This window comes from Urocitellus parryii, chromosome 7 (genome assembly GCF_045843805.1).
Source record: "Urocitellus parryii isolate mUroPar1 chromosome 7, mUroPar1.hap1, whole genome shotgun sequence".
NCBI classification, from domain to species: Eukaryota; Metazoa; Chordata; class Mammalia; order Rodentia; family Sciuridae; genus Urocitellus; species Urocitellus parryii.
In genome coordinates this window covers 128,430,432-128,446,335 of record NC_135537.1, presented here as the reverse complement: position 1 = coordinate 128,446,335, position 15,904 = coordinate 128,430,432, and the positions used below count along the sequence as shown (strand labels likewise).

Sequence of the window (15,904 nt, the reverse complement as noted above, 5' to 3'; positions counted from 1 at the left end):
ATACTATTCCAATGTATGAACATACCAAATTTATTTATATATTCATCAGCTGATGGACATTTGAGTTATTTTCACTTTGTGGTTTACTATGAATTATGCTGTTATGAACTTTGATGTACATGTTTTTGTGTGAACATATGTTTTTATTTCTCTTGGGTAGATCACCTAGGAGTAGACTGGCTGGGTTATATGGTAACTCTGTGTTTAACTTTTTGAGAAACTCAAACTGGTTTCCCAAGAGCTGTACCATTTTATATTCCCACCAGCAACATACGAGAGTTCCAGTTTCCCTATATTCTCATCAACATTTAATATGTATCTTTCTGATTACAGCCAATTCTGGTGGATATGAAGTGAAGTGAAGTCTTATTGTGGTTTTGTGATTGCCTAAATTTGAATTATTTCAAAATTCTTGGAATAAAGTCCATTTGGTGATATATCATTCTCTCCTAGTTTTTTGTTTGTTTGTTTTGTTTTGTTAGCAGGGATTGAACTCAAGGTCACTCAACCACTGAGCCTCATCCGAAGCTCTGTTTTGTATTTTTTTTTTTTTTTAGAGACAGGGTCTCACTGAGTTGTTTAGTGCCTCTCTTTTGCTGAGGCTGGCTTTGAACTCCCAATCCTCCTGCCTGAGCCTCCCAAGCTCCTGGGATTGTAGGTATGCATCACCACACCTGTGATTTTTATATCGATGTTCAAAAATGAGATTTGCCTGAAATTTCCCTTCTTTATGTTTTCCACAATTTTTTATTGATGCATTTTAATTATATACCATGTTGGGATTCACTGTTATATATTCATATATGCACACTCTTTCCTGTCCTTATATTGTCCTTTGTATAAATTCTAACTTTGTAAAATGAAGTGGGGAGTTTCCATTCTGGCCTGTGCTCTGGAATAGTTTAAGTAGCATGAGAAATAGCTGGTCCTTGTAGGTTTGCTAGAATTAGCCCATCTGGGCCCTTCCATTTTTTGAATTAGTTATTTGATAACCATTTCAATTTATTCCATGCTTATATGTTTGTTCAGGAATTTTCAACCATTTTTTTGAGTCAAATATGGTAATTTATTATCCAAGAAAGTAATCTTTTCCCAGATTTTCATTTTTTTAAGCAAAGAGCTATATATGGTAATCACTACAAATATATTAAAAATTTCCATATGTGCCTATATCATCTTTCTAATTTCTAATGGTGAACATTTATTCTCACTCTCTGCTTAGGCTTAGTTGCTTTCTTGAAATTTTTGGAACCAACGGCAGTAACACTTGATTATATTTATTGAATACCCACTGTGTGCTAGACCCAGTGCTAAGAACTTTGGATATACTGTCTAATGTTAAAAAATCTTTACAACTCTGAATGAGTACTATTATTCCCATCGTACAGATGATTGAGTAGTTAAGACATTTAACTTGTCTGAAGTCACACAGCGATAAAGTCCTAAGGTGGAGATGTAATTCCAACAGGATCTGTCTATTCTCAGTCAGTGTTCTTATCACCTTACTATTCCAGGATGCTGCCTATTTTTGAGTAAGTTTTATTGCTTTCTTATTCTCTAATTTTTAACACTTATTAATTTCTTGGGCATTTTGGGGATCCTTCTAATTTTTTTGAGTTGAATGCTCAGTTTAGCTAATGTTATCTTTTTATTCTTATTTTACAATAAAGCCACTTGAAAGCAATGACTTTTCCTCTCTAGAGTAGCTTTGACTACTTCCCTCAAATTTTAATCAGATTATCTTCATTGTCATTGTTTTTATAAGTGAATGTGTCATTGAAGTTTATATATATATATATATATATATATATATTCCTGCAAGTTATTTATGAATTGGATTTTCATTTACAGGGGGTTAGGTCCTAAACCACATATTGTTTAGGAATTAATGTATAATGTTAGTTTATCACAGCTGGTAGTACAGGTAGTACAGTTTTTTGGTTTGGTTTGTGTTTGTTTTTTAGAAAAATCTAGTGTGTGTGTGTGTGTGTGTGTGTGTGTGTGTGTGTAATCCCCTCCATCAGTGTTCCATGGTAACTGAAAAAGAACTATTTTTAGTGTACAAAGTTCAATATATTTATTAAATCAGTCTTATTGTGATATTTTTCTTCAGACACCCTATATTTCTGGCTTTCTTTTTGCTGGACATATTAATAGAAGACTTTAATGTGTGACTGTCAGTCTTTGACAAATTAAGTGACCGAATCATTTATAACCCTTAAAAAGAAGAGCTGTGCAGAGGCATATAAGGCAAATGAATGCAAAGTGGAAGCTGAGGATACAAAAATTGTATCTGATGGGCTGGAGTTGTGGCTCAGTGGTAGAGCGCTTGCCTAGCATGCATGAGGCCCTGGGTTCAATCCCCAGCACCACATAAAAGTAAATAAAATAAAGGCATTATGTCCAGCTACAACTAAAAAATAAATATTTAAAAAAATTGTATCTGAAAAGTGTAATTCCAAGCATGATGCATTATTCATAAAGCTGTTTTTTTTGTGTGTGTATGTGTGCTGGGAATTGAACCCAGGGCCTCATGTTGGCTAAGCACGTGCTCTAGATCTCTTGTCCAAAGCTGGTTTTTTTCTACTGACACCACAAAACACGTACTGTGGCATCAACTGGAATGGAATATATATGACCTGGGCTCCGGTCTCCTTGGTGCAGAGAAGCTGTTGGACAAATGATCTCTCTGTCCCTTCCAGTCCTCACCTTCTACAAGGGTGATAATGGAGTTCACCATTAAGTGGGTCCAGGGCTAGAATTAACTAACGGGCGATATGAATTAGAAGCAAAGGAAAGGGCAAGATGATTCCTAGCCTGAAGCTGGAGCAGTTTGGCCTGACAGCTGGGGCTGAGTTTATTGCTTTGGCTCATCCAGTCTTTATATGAGCATCTGCCTCCTTGCCTTTTGGCCTGGCAAAGGAGATTTGCTGAAATAGAATTCAGTCTGCAAGGACAAGATGGTGAGGATTCACTGTCACTGGGTGCCCCCCTCCCATAATGAATTATGACCCCAAATGGCGTGGTTTGGCTTTGGAACATCCTCCCCACCCCCTCACCCCCACCCCCCCAAGGGCTCTGAGCTCTCTGGAAGTGTTTTCTTAGCCTTTTCCTACAGGAACGGGCAGGCTACCCACTCCACTGTTTCTCCTCATCCCTTTGCCAAGGGGCAATGAATTCATGGCTGAAAGACAAAGATACGAAAGAGAGGAGTGTGTTTTATAGAATACCAGAAGCATGAGAAAAGCTGAAAATTAATGAGCTAAGTATCTAATTTAAGAATTTTTTTTTTATATCAACAGAATAAGCCAGAAAAAAAGGGGGGGGTTGGTGGGGGAGGGAGAAGAGATAAAAATAAGAGCAGAAGTCAATGAACTAGAAAACAAATATTCAACAGGATCCACCAAAGCCAAAAGTGGGTTGTTCGGAAACACTAATAAAAACAAATATCTGGAAAGATTGGTCAGGAAATAAAAGGAGGCGGCACAAACAACATGAGGAATTAGAGATCTGGTAAAGGCTGGAAAATAAACCATTAGGGATGTAACTCAGTGGGAGAGCATTTGCTTAGCACACGCAAGGCCCTGGGTTCAATCTCTAGCACCCCGCAACAAACACACAAAGAAGTAATACTACTAACAACTTCATGGCAACCAATTTTAACAACATATCCTCTATGATATATTTATCAAGCCATTGGAAAAATTCTCTTGGAGTTGTTCATAGAGCATTGCTATCAAAATCCCAAGTGCAAACAGAGGGGAAAAAAAAACACTGTAAAATGTTTTATAAATGTTTATAAAAAATTTTAAACTTGTGCTCCAAAGGTCAATATCAAGAAAATGAAAAGACAACCCACAGAATGATAGAAAATATTTGCAAATTGTATCTGGTTAAGTATGCAGAATATCTGAAGAATATATAAACAAATCTTAGAACCGAACAACAACCCAATTTAAAAACTGGCAAAAGACTTGAATAGATATTTCTCTAAGGAAGGCGTACAATGGCCCATGAGCACATGAAAAGATGTTTAGCATTATTAGCAATCAGGGAAATGCAAATCAAAATCACAGTGAGGCTGGGCTATTGGTGGGTGCCTGTAATCCCCAGCAGCTCAGGAGGCAGAGGCAGGAGAAGCATGAGTTCAAAGCCAGCCTCAGCAATTGAGTAAGGCCCTAAGCAACTCAGTGAGACTCTGTCTCAAAATAAAATATAAAAAAGGGCTGGGGATGTGGCTCAATGGTTAAGCTCCCCTGGGTTCAATCCCTGATACCAAAACCAAAAAACCCCTACAACAAGATGACTCTTCACACCCTCTAGGATGGTTATCATTAAAAGGACAGATAAGAATGAGTATTGGTGAGGATGTGGAGAAATTGACATTCTCCTGCACTGCTGGTGGGAATATAAAACATTGCAGCCATGTTAGAAAGTAATTCCACAAAAGGTGAAACATACCTATGATATGACCCAACAATCCCAGAACTACTAGGTGTATACCTGTCTGCAGATGTTCATAGCAACATTATTCATAAGAGCCAAAAAGCAAATACCATCCAAATGCCCATCAGCTGATGAACAAATAAATAAAATATAGTATATCCATATAATGAAATATTATCTAGCCATAGAAAAGAATGGAGTATTCACACATACTAAGACATGCATATTCCTTGCAAATATGGTGCTAAGAAGTTTGTCACAATCATAATAATCACATATAATTTAATTCCTATGAAGTGTCCAGAATAGGCACATCTATAGAGCCTGAAAGCAGTTTAATGGTAGCCAGAGATGGAGAAGCAAAGAATAAATAAATGGGGAGTGACTGCTAATGGATATGGTTCTCTTCTACGGGGTGATGAAAATGTTCTAGAATTAGATGGTGATGCACAACTTTGTGAGTTTGCTAACAGACACAGAATTGTGCAATTTAAATGGGTGAGTTGAATGGTGTGTGAATTATATCTCAATAATATTAAAACAAAACAAAACACGCTGGAGATGCAGCCTGCTGTAGCTCTACCACTGGGTAAAGCACTTGCCTAACAAGTGCCTAGCCCTCTCCTGAGTTAAAGAAGTCAGATCTCTGGGTGGAGGACCTAGAAATCTCTATTTTGGGGAAAACTTTAGGTGAAACAAACACACACCAGAATTTTAAGAATCACAGTTCATTGTTCCTTCCAGTAGAGTTCCAGAGAACAGATGTAGAGAGAACCATGAAAATAGAAAATATTTGTTTGTTAAAAATAACCAATGGTTGCAGACAAGACTCGCCAGATCTTCTAAAGTGAGGGATAAAACATGATGAAAAATGGGATATTTACATAGAACTAGTCAGGGCTTCTTTCTACAGATACAAAAGGAAAAAGTAACCTCACAGTGAAGAAACCTGGCAGATGCCACATTAACCATGGGATCAGAGACAGCGTTACCCGTCACAGGATAGACAGTCTGACTTCATGGGCTGTCTGACAGTCTGCCCCAAGAAGGATTCTGTGGGATTCTTGCTAAAATGCATAACTTGAATTTAATAATGAAGAAAATCAGATGATCCCCAAAGAGAGACATTCTAGAAAACCAATGGCCAGTACTCTTGAAGAACATCAAGGTCATTGAAGTCTGAGAGGCTGAGAGACTGTCCCAGACTGAAGGAGACCAAGGAGACCTACACGCCGTGTAAGAGTCGGGACTGGATCCATTCCGACCAGCAAAGGTCTTTAGGGGAACAGTTGATGAAAGCAGAATAAGGTTTGTAGATCAGATAATAATATTCAATTTCCTGGTTGTCATCATGATGGGATGAACGTAGCAGATAATTAATGTTTGGGGAATGAGTGAAGGGCATACAACTTCTTTGCACCATCTCATGGGATTTTTGTTAAATCTAAAATTATTTCAAATTGAGAGTTTTTTTTTTTTGTTTGTTTTTGTTTTTAAATCACCGTCCTCAAGTATCATGAGTCTCAGTTTGAAACTATGGGTATCGTGGAAAAAAAAAAAAAAAGCTCAAGTTTTAGAATTAGGTAAGCCTCACCTACACTCCCAGCTCCATCCTGGACCAGCTAGATCTGGAGCATCTCAGCCTCAGTTTCCTCATCTGTGAAGTGGGGATAATCATGTCTATGTCCTAAGGGATCATTGAAGCTATGGAAGAGAATTTTTACTAACCATAGTGCTTGTGCTACCAGGTGCTCGGGAAATAAATCCCAGGCCTCTCCAGTGGCTCACGCACTCAGAGGGGGATTTTCTGTGTGGTTCAACTCGGTCCCCCTCTGACCTTGGAGTGAGAGAATATAAATCCTCATTTCTGGGCTGTTTCAGCCTGGCACCGAGCCACCTCAGCACCCTGGCCTGGTAGCTGAAAAAAGGTGGCTCACAGGAGAGGGGGCGGATTTTGACCCAGGGGGATGAGATGGGGAAGTGGCCCTGGCAAGGGCAGAGAGCACGGTGGGGGCCCCGGGAAAGCAGCCTGGACTAGGAACTTTCTCACCGGCTCTGCTTGGCAGGCCGCTTCGAGTTACACCAACTTCAAACAAAAAGGGGTTTTTCAGACACAAAGGAAATTCTCAACCTGGCCAGTGCCAGGCCTGGCTTGGCATTTGAGTTCAGAAATCCAGCTCCTCGGAGCTCGCAGACGGGCTAGACCGTCCCGGGAAGCTCTCCTGCCCCCACTCCAGGAATGCCAAGAGCCTTCTCTGTGACTGACCGTGGGTCCTATTCATCAGAGGTAAATCAGCCAGCGCACCCGGGGCGTGTATCCGGCGGACAGCTGAAGTATAATTGGCTAATAAAAATGATGTGTATTTAAAACACACCGTATATTTTGATATACCAATATATTGTGAAATGATTACCACAGTTAAGCGAATTAGCATGTCCATTGCCTCACATAGCTATTTGTGCACGTGTGTGTGTGTGTGTGTGTGTGTGTGTGTGTGATGGGAACATGTAACATCTTTTCTTCATATCATTAGTTACCCTGACCGTCCTGTACGATACATCTCCATAATTTATTCATGCTATCTCAAGGACAGGTGACTTTGTACCCTTTGACCCATATCTCATTAGTCTCTGATGCTCTTAGTTGAGTCATTGTAAAGTAAATCAGAAGTGGTGGTGTCAAGTAGTGGTTCAGCCCATGTTTTTACATAGCTCCCTCTGTGTTCTTTCCCTTGGGTCGCCCATATGACCAAAGGTAAGCATGTCTAAGAACGTGAACCAGATCCAAGGCACAATCATGGACTCTTAGCATGACCAAGTGTCTTTTAAATGACTGGGCCGTTCCAATCCCACCTCTCACCGCCCTCTTACAGAAACTTACATGTGCACAGAAAGGCTTCAGTCTATTGGTAGTAGATACATCTGTCACTGGTAAATCTGGGTGTGTGTCTGTGGGTTTGAGACTGAACAACAATGTCTATCAGTCTGGAAATGGCTCTGTGAACCAGTGTGCTCTTACCCTACAGTATAATGCTTCAGGCAGAGACAGAGCTCTGTGTGGCTCACCGACAGGACTCCATGATATGGAGTCAGATACCATGACTGACGCATGAGCCCTGGACAGAGGGACTGCATTCCTTATCACAGCTGTGTACCCCTCGCGGCTCTGGCACAGAGAAGGCCCTCGGTGGGTACTTTTGGATGAGCATTGGTTTCAGGAAATATATGACTTAACTGAGTTTGCTATCGTTCCCCAGCTAAGTAGATTATCAATTTAACTCCTTAAATTAGTGAAGAACCAGAAATTGATGATTCCTCAATGCTGGACTGAGTAAGGATGAAACCATAGGCCCTGGGGCCATATTCTGTCTATTGCCCATTTTTTAAAAATAAATTCGTTCTTATTGGACCACAGCCACACCCATTTGCTGATGTCTTGTCTTATGGTTGGGTTCCGGGCCAGAGCACAGTGGAGTAGTTGTAACAGAGACCGTGTGGCCTGCAGAGCCTAAAAGTACTTATTATCTGGCCGTTACAGAAAAAGCTTGTTGACCGTTATCTTAAGCTCTCCTCCCACACCAGCCCCATTTCTTCCAAAACATGGTAGATATTGGAATGAAATGGTCCTTCCTGCTGCTGTGGTGTGAGGGTATTTGGGAGTGCTGTTTGTAAAAGCCTGGATTAATGGTCACTTTATTACCCATTAACTGGTTATGAAAGTCACCTCGTCTTCTTGCTTCTCCAAGATACAAGTAAGTCTAGAAGCAAAAGTCTTGTGTAACCCAGGTTCTCTGTGGGCATTAGCTGTAGAACATCTGAAAAGCTTTCTTTCCTGAGTACCTGTCCCACCCCCAGCAAACTTGAATCCCCCCAGGAACAGAGCCTGGCTGTTGTGTTTGTGTCTTCAGGAAAGAGGAGGATATCCTGGTGCATTGCAGGTGTTTAATACACAGTGGATAAAAAATACATTACTGCAAAGTATATATTAAAAAAAAAAGAGAGAGAGACCTTCAAGGTCTTGCCCCTAGGTAGCCTATCTAGAGAGCACTCGCCAGAAATGAAAGAGATCTGTTAACTCAGATGAAATGATCAGTTGTACAAAGAGCCAGCAAATGGTTCATGGCGCTGGTGGATTCATGGGTGAAAAGGGGGAGTGTCCTGCTTCTCTTAACAGAGGGCTCACAAAGGTGAGGCATCTTGCCACGAAGGCCTCACAGTCCCAGGCAGTGGGTGCTCCTCACTCAGGGGCAAGCTCTACTGGAGCTCTGAGATGGCTCTCCCAGAGTCTGGGTGGTCTCATGTTTGCTTGGCTGGATTCCCCATGGGGTGCCTGACTTTTGATCTTTCAGGCCCTAGGTGGAGAATGTGAGGCTGCCATAAAAATGGAGAATTCAGGCGGAGCAGACAGTGAACACAATTCCCTCCCAGAGAAAGAAGCTAGCTGGGTTGGCATTTCTAGAATTTTTTTGTTTGTTTGTTTTTGTTTTTGTCTGATTTGTAGTCTAATTTCAGCAGCAACGCAGTTACCTAGAACGTTGAAGCGGTCGGTCGCGCAGGGTGAATCCCTGACTAGCTGAAGTGTCACCTGCTGGAGGAATCACTGGTGCCTGTACCTGTTCAGAGCATGGTGACACAAGATCCCTCACTGTAGCCTTCCACCTGCCCAGGTGTGTCCAACCTGTCTGGTTGGGGGAAATGGTTTTTGGCTTCCTCTTTGAGGAATGAGAGAGGGAAAGAAAGAGGGGCAGGAGGAAAGGCTTTAACCCCCTATCATGGGGGGGATGTTCATCTTGCCTTGTTGAGGGGGGGTCTTTCATTGGAATGAAAAAGACACCCCCCATCCCGCCGCATTTATCAGAAGGTGCCCGTGGGAGGCAGAAAGAGAAGAGAGATTTTGCAGAACAAGAGTCAGAGAAAGAGAATACACGCTAAATATCCGAAATGAGGGGGCAGCTCGGGGTTTGGCGAGCGAGGAGGGAGATGATGCCAAGTGGCAGGGGCACCGAGGGGCTGCGTTTCAGCTAGTGCATCTCTGCCCGAGCCGCCGTCCATCAGGAACACAAGCCTCCAGCCGAGCAAGCACAACAAGAGCTTTGGGATGCTAATGGCTCTTTAGGAATGCTAAATGGAGCATTTCTGTCTCAACAAAGCGGCGAAATGAGGGGAGAAAGGAATTTTAGTTTTGAAGTTTCCTTAGAGGAGGGCCAAACAATGGTGGTTTAAATGGACAGTGTAAAAGTTTTATCTGTGTTATGAAAAAGAGGAATTGAGTGCACATGCCGGCTTGGCAGCATCTTGCTGGTTTAGTGGCTACCAGGGCGCCTCAGGAGAGGCTGGACTGGAATCTGCTGGGTCTCAGCTCCTCTGGGCCCAGGGCACCCAGTTGATCTGAGGACCACTGGGTGGGACCCATCTGATCGGATTTGCTGCCTTGATTCATGCACCGATTCATTCGTTCACTCATTCATTCACCGACTCAAACAACTGTGACCGAACACCACTGTTCACAGGCAGAGTTCTCAGGGTGGCAGACACCACAATGGACAGGCGGGGTCTCCATTCTCCTGACACTGATGATTGGTGGAGGGGACAGACGTTAAAGACGTAACAATGGGCGCTAATATCAGGGAGTGAGTGAAGGGGGGCCTTAGACAAAGCACCCACCCGAGGTGGCCTTTCTGACAATAGCATTGTGGAGCTGAGACCTGAGAAAGAAAGAGCCCCGTCCTGCAGAGATTTGGAGATAAGACCAGTCCAGGGCAGGAGGAAAAGTGTGGAAGTCTAAGGCAGGAAGGAGCTTGCCCTGTTTGAGGAACAAAGGCCAGTGGGGTGGGGGAGGAGGGAGAGGAGAGGAAGGCAGGAGGGCCGCCATCTTGTGGACACTGTGAGGAGTTGAGATGTGATTCTGAGACCTCTGGGAAGCCCTTGGAAGGTTCCAGGGAGGGCGACGGACTGTCTGGTTGCTGGTGGATAATGGGGCAGAGGAGCCGCAGAGAAGTGCCCTGGGCTGGATGACCTGATTTCGAGATCCCCTGCAGGTCTGCTTCCATGCAAATGGCTCTGAGCCAAACACTGGTTTTGCCAGCCTGGGGTGGAGTGTGTGGGTGCTGATGATGGCCCAGGGCATTTGGGGCTGAGGAGGGGCACTCTGGGGTGTGGGGCACTGCTCAGAATGAGTGGGCCCAGGAGCCCAGTTCATCGGGAGCATACCTGTGGTGTTTGAGCACCTGACCAGCTTGCTCTGTTTAGAGTCAAGAAGCAGGGATCCCACCCTGTGAGATGTGGCAAAGGCAAGAGGCCCAGAGCCTGCAGCAGAAACTCTTTAAGAGCAGTTATTAAGCACCCACGGAAAGAGCCCTTGCTGAAAGTGAAAGGGAGGGTTGTGAAAGGTCAGAGGTCACAAGCAACTCTCTTCCTTTCCTTAGGAAATGTTCACAACCCAGCAATTGTTTGTAGCAAACATCCCCCTGGTCTGCAAAACACCTCCTATAGACTGGTAGGGAGTGGCTTAGGTGTACTTGATGGAGCCTCAGAATGTGACTTGGGTACGCCATCTTCATTTGGGTTTTACTAGTTTCAGTGAAGGGACCAGGGAGAAATGAAATGATCAGGTCACTGGTATATGGGGAGACATGGAAGCCCCTGTCCTTGCTGGAGTTCAGAGGATTTGCTGTGGTTTAGATATGGTTTCAGTGTGTCCCCCCGAAAGTTCATGTATAGGGAGGTTGGTCTTCAGGGTGGCAGAGTTGGGAAGTGGGCCTTTAAGAGGCGGGGCCTAACAGGAAATCCTTAGGTCATTTTTAGGGCATGTCCTTGGAAGGAACTGGGAGACCCCAAGCTCTCTCTGGCTTCCTGTTTTGAGGTGTGATTTCTCCTGCATGTGTCCCCTGCCATTTGTAATGTCGTCATGCTAGGCTTTACCAGAGGCCAAAACAATGGGGCCAACTGAGTTTGGATTTTGAACTTCTATAACGATAAGCTAAATAAATCTATTTTCTTTATAAAGTTAGCTTGTCTCGGGTGTTTTACTCTAGTAAACAAAATGGACTAGTATAGGGTTATTCATGGGGTGAGAGCGGAATCAGAATGCCCTGAGACTTTCTTCAAGACCCGTGAGGATAACTTTGACCCTTTGGGCCACGGGTGGCACCAGACAGGTGTTCCCCGGGCAGGTGAGTCGTATAGAGGGTGGACAGAGGATTGACCCGCTATTGCTGGAGACCAGGGAGAGTGTTGCTTTGGTTTGGGTTGGCAGCAGAGGGAGTGAGTGGCTTTGGCAGGAGGAAAATGATAGGTTCAGGGGCTGGTCTGGTACAAGGACCAAGAGACCTGGAGAGACCAGAGAGTTAAGAGCTTGCCTTCTGTGCTGGCTGGGAGCCCCATTATCTCATCAATTAAGCAGAGACCCCTCTGTGATGTTACACTGGGTGTCTTCTTGCCCCACCTGTTTTTCCGATGCTGTTCAGCCTCAGGATTCTTTCTGCCAACTCAAGTGAGGAAATCAGGTAAAAGTTGAATGTGAACTGCTCTGGCTACAGACAGTGTTGTTGAAGGAGGACAACTGGAGTATATCATCTTTTTCCTCCTCCTCCAACTCTCTTTCCCCCTCTGGCCCTTCCTTTACCCTATCCTCCCCCCTCCCCCTCACATGGCTGAAGGACCCCTAAGCCTCCCTGGGACCAAGTTATACAACCTAATTCTTGACCTCGATGAATTTACTGTATAAACAATAGGCGGTGGGAGTGCATTAGCTGAAATAATTTCATCACTTAGTTCTCAGTTTTCCATGTGACTGATTGCACACAGATTCTGTGACCCCTGAGTCTTATTTCCTAATGATCCTTTGGGCTCTTGCCGTTCATTTACATTCTGTTCTCTCTGGGGATCTGCCTTCCTGGGGCCCTGTGTGGCCCTTGCACCTCCTTCTCTCTCTCTGGTGAATGCACCTTCAGGTCCCTGTTTTCATGGGTCTCTCGGGTATTTTCCATTCCGTCTCCTGCTTTGACGGCTGTTTCTTCCTTGTTTTTATAATTCGTCTGCCAGGCATTGTTTATAAAACATCTCCACTAAACTATGAGGCGGAGAGGGGTATTGTTGACCCACAGTGAAGCCTCATTGATCAGCCTCATGATCAGTCGGAGAGGTTCCACATCAGGGCATTTTCCAGAAAAATGACACCTGGGTTCCTTGAAGTGGGATTTGTTTTGTGCAGTGCTGGGGATGGAACCCAGGGCTTCACAAGCTAGGCAAGCCCTCTACCAATGAGCCACACCCCAACAGAGCAGCCCAGGCATAATCCAGCTTTTTCTTAATGACTCAGGTCATCTGTATGAGCATCAATTATTGTATTATATTGCATGCAGAATACAGAAGTATGTGGGGATCTGTTAGGGCCCTAGGTGTCCCCAAATAGCCAAGTCTTTTTTTTTGTACTGCTGATTGAACCTTGGGGCGTTTTACCACTGAGCTACACTCCCAGCTTTTTATTTATTTATTTATTTATTTTGAGACAGGGTTTCTCCAAGTTGCCCAGACTGGCCTTGAATTTGCAATCTTCCTGAGTAGCTGGGATTGCAGATTGTATGTGCAGATTGCACATACCCTGCTAGCCAAGTCCTAAGGGTTAACATTGTGGATTATCCATAAAATGGGACCAAAAAAAAATCTATCTAACTGGATATTTCTGAGGATCAGGGCCTGCATAAAATACTTAGCGTATGGTAGACACTCAGTTCCTAAGGAAGTAGAAGAAGCTAGGTGGAAGAGGTAGAAGAGGTCTTAGTCTCAGGTACCTCTCCTAAAAAAAGGGGGGGGGATTTGAGTGACAGTAGAAGAAAGGGGTGAGACAGGATATCTGATTCTAGGCATGTGAGTGGAATGAGCCATGGTGGCCCAAAGGGGAAGGATAAAACTGGCTTTTGAAGGAGCCATCCAGTCAGAGAACTTGGGTTTATAGTGAGCCATGGAGCAGAAGTGGTGTGGGTAAATTGGCCAGCAGGCTGGAGCATGAGGGATATGTCTGTGCAAGTGGTTTTCACGATTTGGCATGCATCAGAGAAGCACAGATTGCTGGTCCCTTCTCTGGAGATTCACAGACCCTGGTGGGGCCCCAGACTTTGCATGTCTAACAAATTCCCAGGTGGTGATTATGCTGCTGGGGACCACACTTGGAGAACTACTGATGGGCAATAGGGGTTCTACTTTTTAGTAGGGGGCAAGTCTGATGTATTGGTGCCCAGGGTGGCATGGAATAGGGCTCTGACCCATCAAATCTGGCGGTTTTATTCTTCAATCAGTCTTGTATCTCAGTAGATTTTTATTCCCACACGCTCAGACTGCTACCCTCAAATCTTGAAGGTCATTGTTGTATTTCAGTGACCCCACACTTTCTTGGAATGAAGTTGTCCCGACTCCAAAGTAGAGGCCGTGGCCTAACAAAGATTTTTATGCTCTTGCTTGGGCTGGATAAGCAATGTAGAAAAATGTTGTTTCTGTTGCCTGAGAGTTGGGATTTCCGGGATGCTTTAATGAATTATGGGGACAGGGAACAGAAGGTCTGAACTCAGACCCTTCCCGGAAATTTCAGGCGGTTTGATTATGGAACTGAAATGTTTCTCAACCTTCTTGATGTGTTTTTTTGAGACCCCTTTCCAATATTCAGATCCAGAAATACAGCTTCTTGCAGGTGTGCTTCTTCACAGCCAGCCCTGCGAACCTTCAGCTAAGGGAAAAAGCCCTCCTACCCTGGTTTCAAAAGGTTTTGAAATGCTAATTCGCAGCCTTGAAATATTCTGACAGCCTAGAATGTTATTCAGGGCAATCAGGCACCTTGATTATTACCAAGTGTGAAAGGTAAATTGCTGCTACCCAAGAAGTCACCCGGCTTTTCAAGGGAAAGCTCAGAAAAAAATAGCACATAAAATTATGTTCAGGGATTACATTTCACGTATCCTGTGATGGGGGCGATCTGACATCCAGTGTATCTGTAGGTGTGACGACTTCAGTTCATCGTAGAGATCTAACAGCATTCATCCTTATGTTAAAAAAAATGCCAGGTTATGGCAAACGTTTTTTAGAATTTGTTATAGACTTATCTAAAATCTGAAAGCACATCTTGAACTATTTTTCCCATTTTCCACTGAGAAATTCTGCCTTAGAGAGGAGACTATCAATAACCTCCCCCCTGCTTTTTTTTTTTTTTTTTTTGAGAGAAAGACTCCTTTTTCATCTATCTTTTATTGTCTCCGGTGAGTATTATCTTTATTGTATTTTCAAGCTTTGTTATATTTTTGCCACCGTAAGCACAAATGGTAGTTCTCCATGGTCTAAGTGCAGAGGCAGATTTAATCTCACGTCCAGCTAGGAAAGGTTAGTTAGTGCTGATGATGTGTCAGAAGAAAGACTCTCTTGTAGCCATGGGCTGATGCACACCTCTGGGGAGGAGCCTTGGTCACAGCCAGCTGCTTATGGGAATGAAGAAAATTCATCTTGATCGCTTTCCTCGAATGGATTTTTCAGTATGATTCGCCCCCCCACCCCACCCCATCATTAAGAAATACAGAGCATCCTAATTCTTTAGGTCCTTCATTTGAATCTGATTGTTAAGGTTAGTGGGCAGTTGTAACTGATTGGAAGACTGGGCTTTCCCAGGATCGTGATGTCTTGGGGCGGGGGGCATATGGAAACTGAACAGTCAGTGGGGGCGATTGTGAGTGTGTGGAGGAAAAGTGCTGTTTCCTTTGCTGGTTATGGTGGTTGGCTAGGGCTGTCTGCATATAAGCCCTGCATATAAGTCTGCATATACGTGTGCATGTGCCAATCCACCCATCCACCCACCCACCTGCGTCCTTTCCAGCCTTTTTTTCATGGATCTTCCTCATGTTGGAGCTTACCCAGGGTCTCTGGGATCTCTGGGATGTTCGTTCTATAATTCTTTCTGTAGCCAGCCCTTCCACCCCTCTTGGCTCTCTATAAAGGCTTGCAGAGCCTCTCAGTTTTACCTGTCTGGTCCTGGTCTCTACGTGAACTTCAGCCCCTGCCCTTTCCCCTTTCTCTCCTCCACTTCGTTGTCCAGTGGGTACCTCTAATGGGTGCTTAGCCCAAATTCCTAGGAGAGTCATCTTGAACCTCTTCTTTTCATTCCCCTCCCCCGAGTCAGCTCATCCCTGAGTCTGATCAGTACCATCTCCTGCTCAGTCTGTTTGATGTCATCTTTCAAACTGCCACTATTGCTGTCCACTTGGTTGACTGTGGAGGCCCCCCCCCAACCTGTCTCTTGCACCCCAATTTGGTCCATTTCCAAATGACAGCAGTGTGGTCTTCTAAAGCAGCACCCCATCCTTTACACCCCGAGTCGTTTTATCACACTGCCGATCTGACCCCAGCCTGCCTTTCTTGCGTCCAGCCCATGCCGTGGCCACTCTGCTCTCCTGTTCTGCACCGGCTGAGCGCCAACCTG

At 44.1% G+C, this 15,904-nt stretch overlaps 1 protein-coding gene and 1 non-coding gene across 2 annotated transcripts in view; both read left to right on the top strand.

Moving 5' to 3' along the window:
- Positions 1-15,904, top strand: part of Ntn1 (netrin 1) — a 176,563-nt gene that overhangs the window by 17,030 nt on the left and 143,629 nt on the right. The gene's annotated exons all lie outside the window — the stretch shown is intronic.
- On the top strand, positions 2,303-2,375 carry Trnaa-agc (transfer RNA alanine (anticodon AGC)). Its single transcript has one exon. It is a non-coding gene; the product is annotated as a tRNA-Ala (tRNA).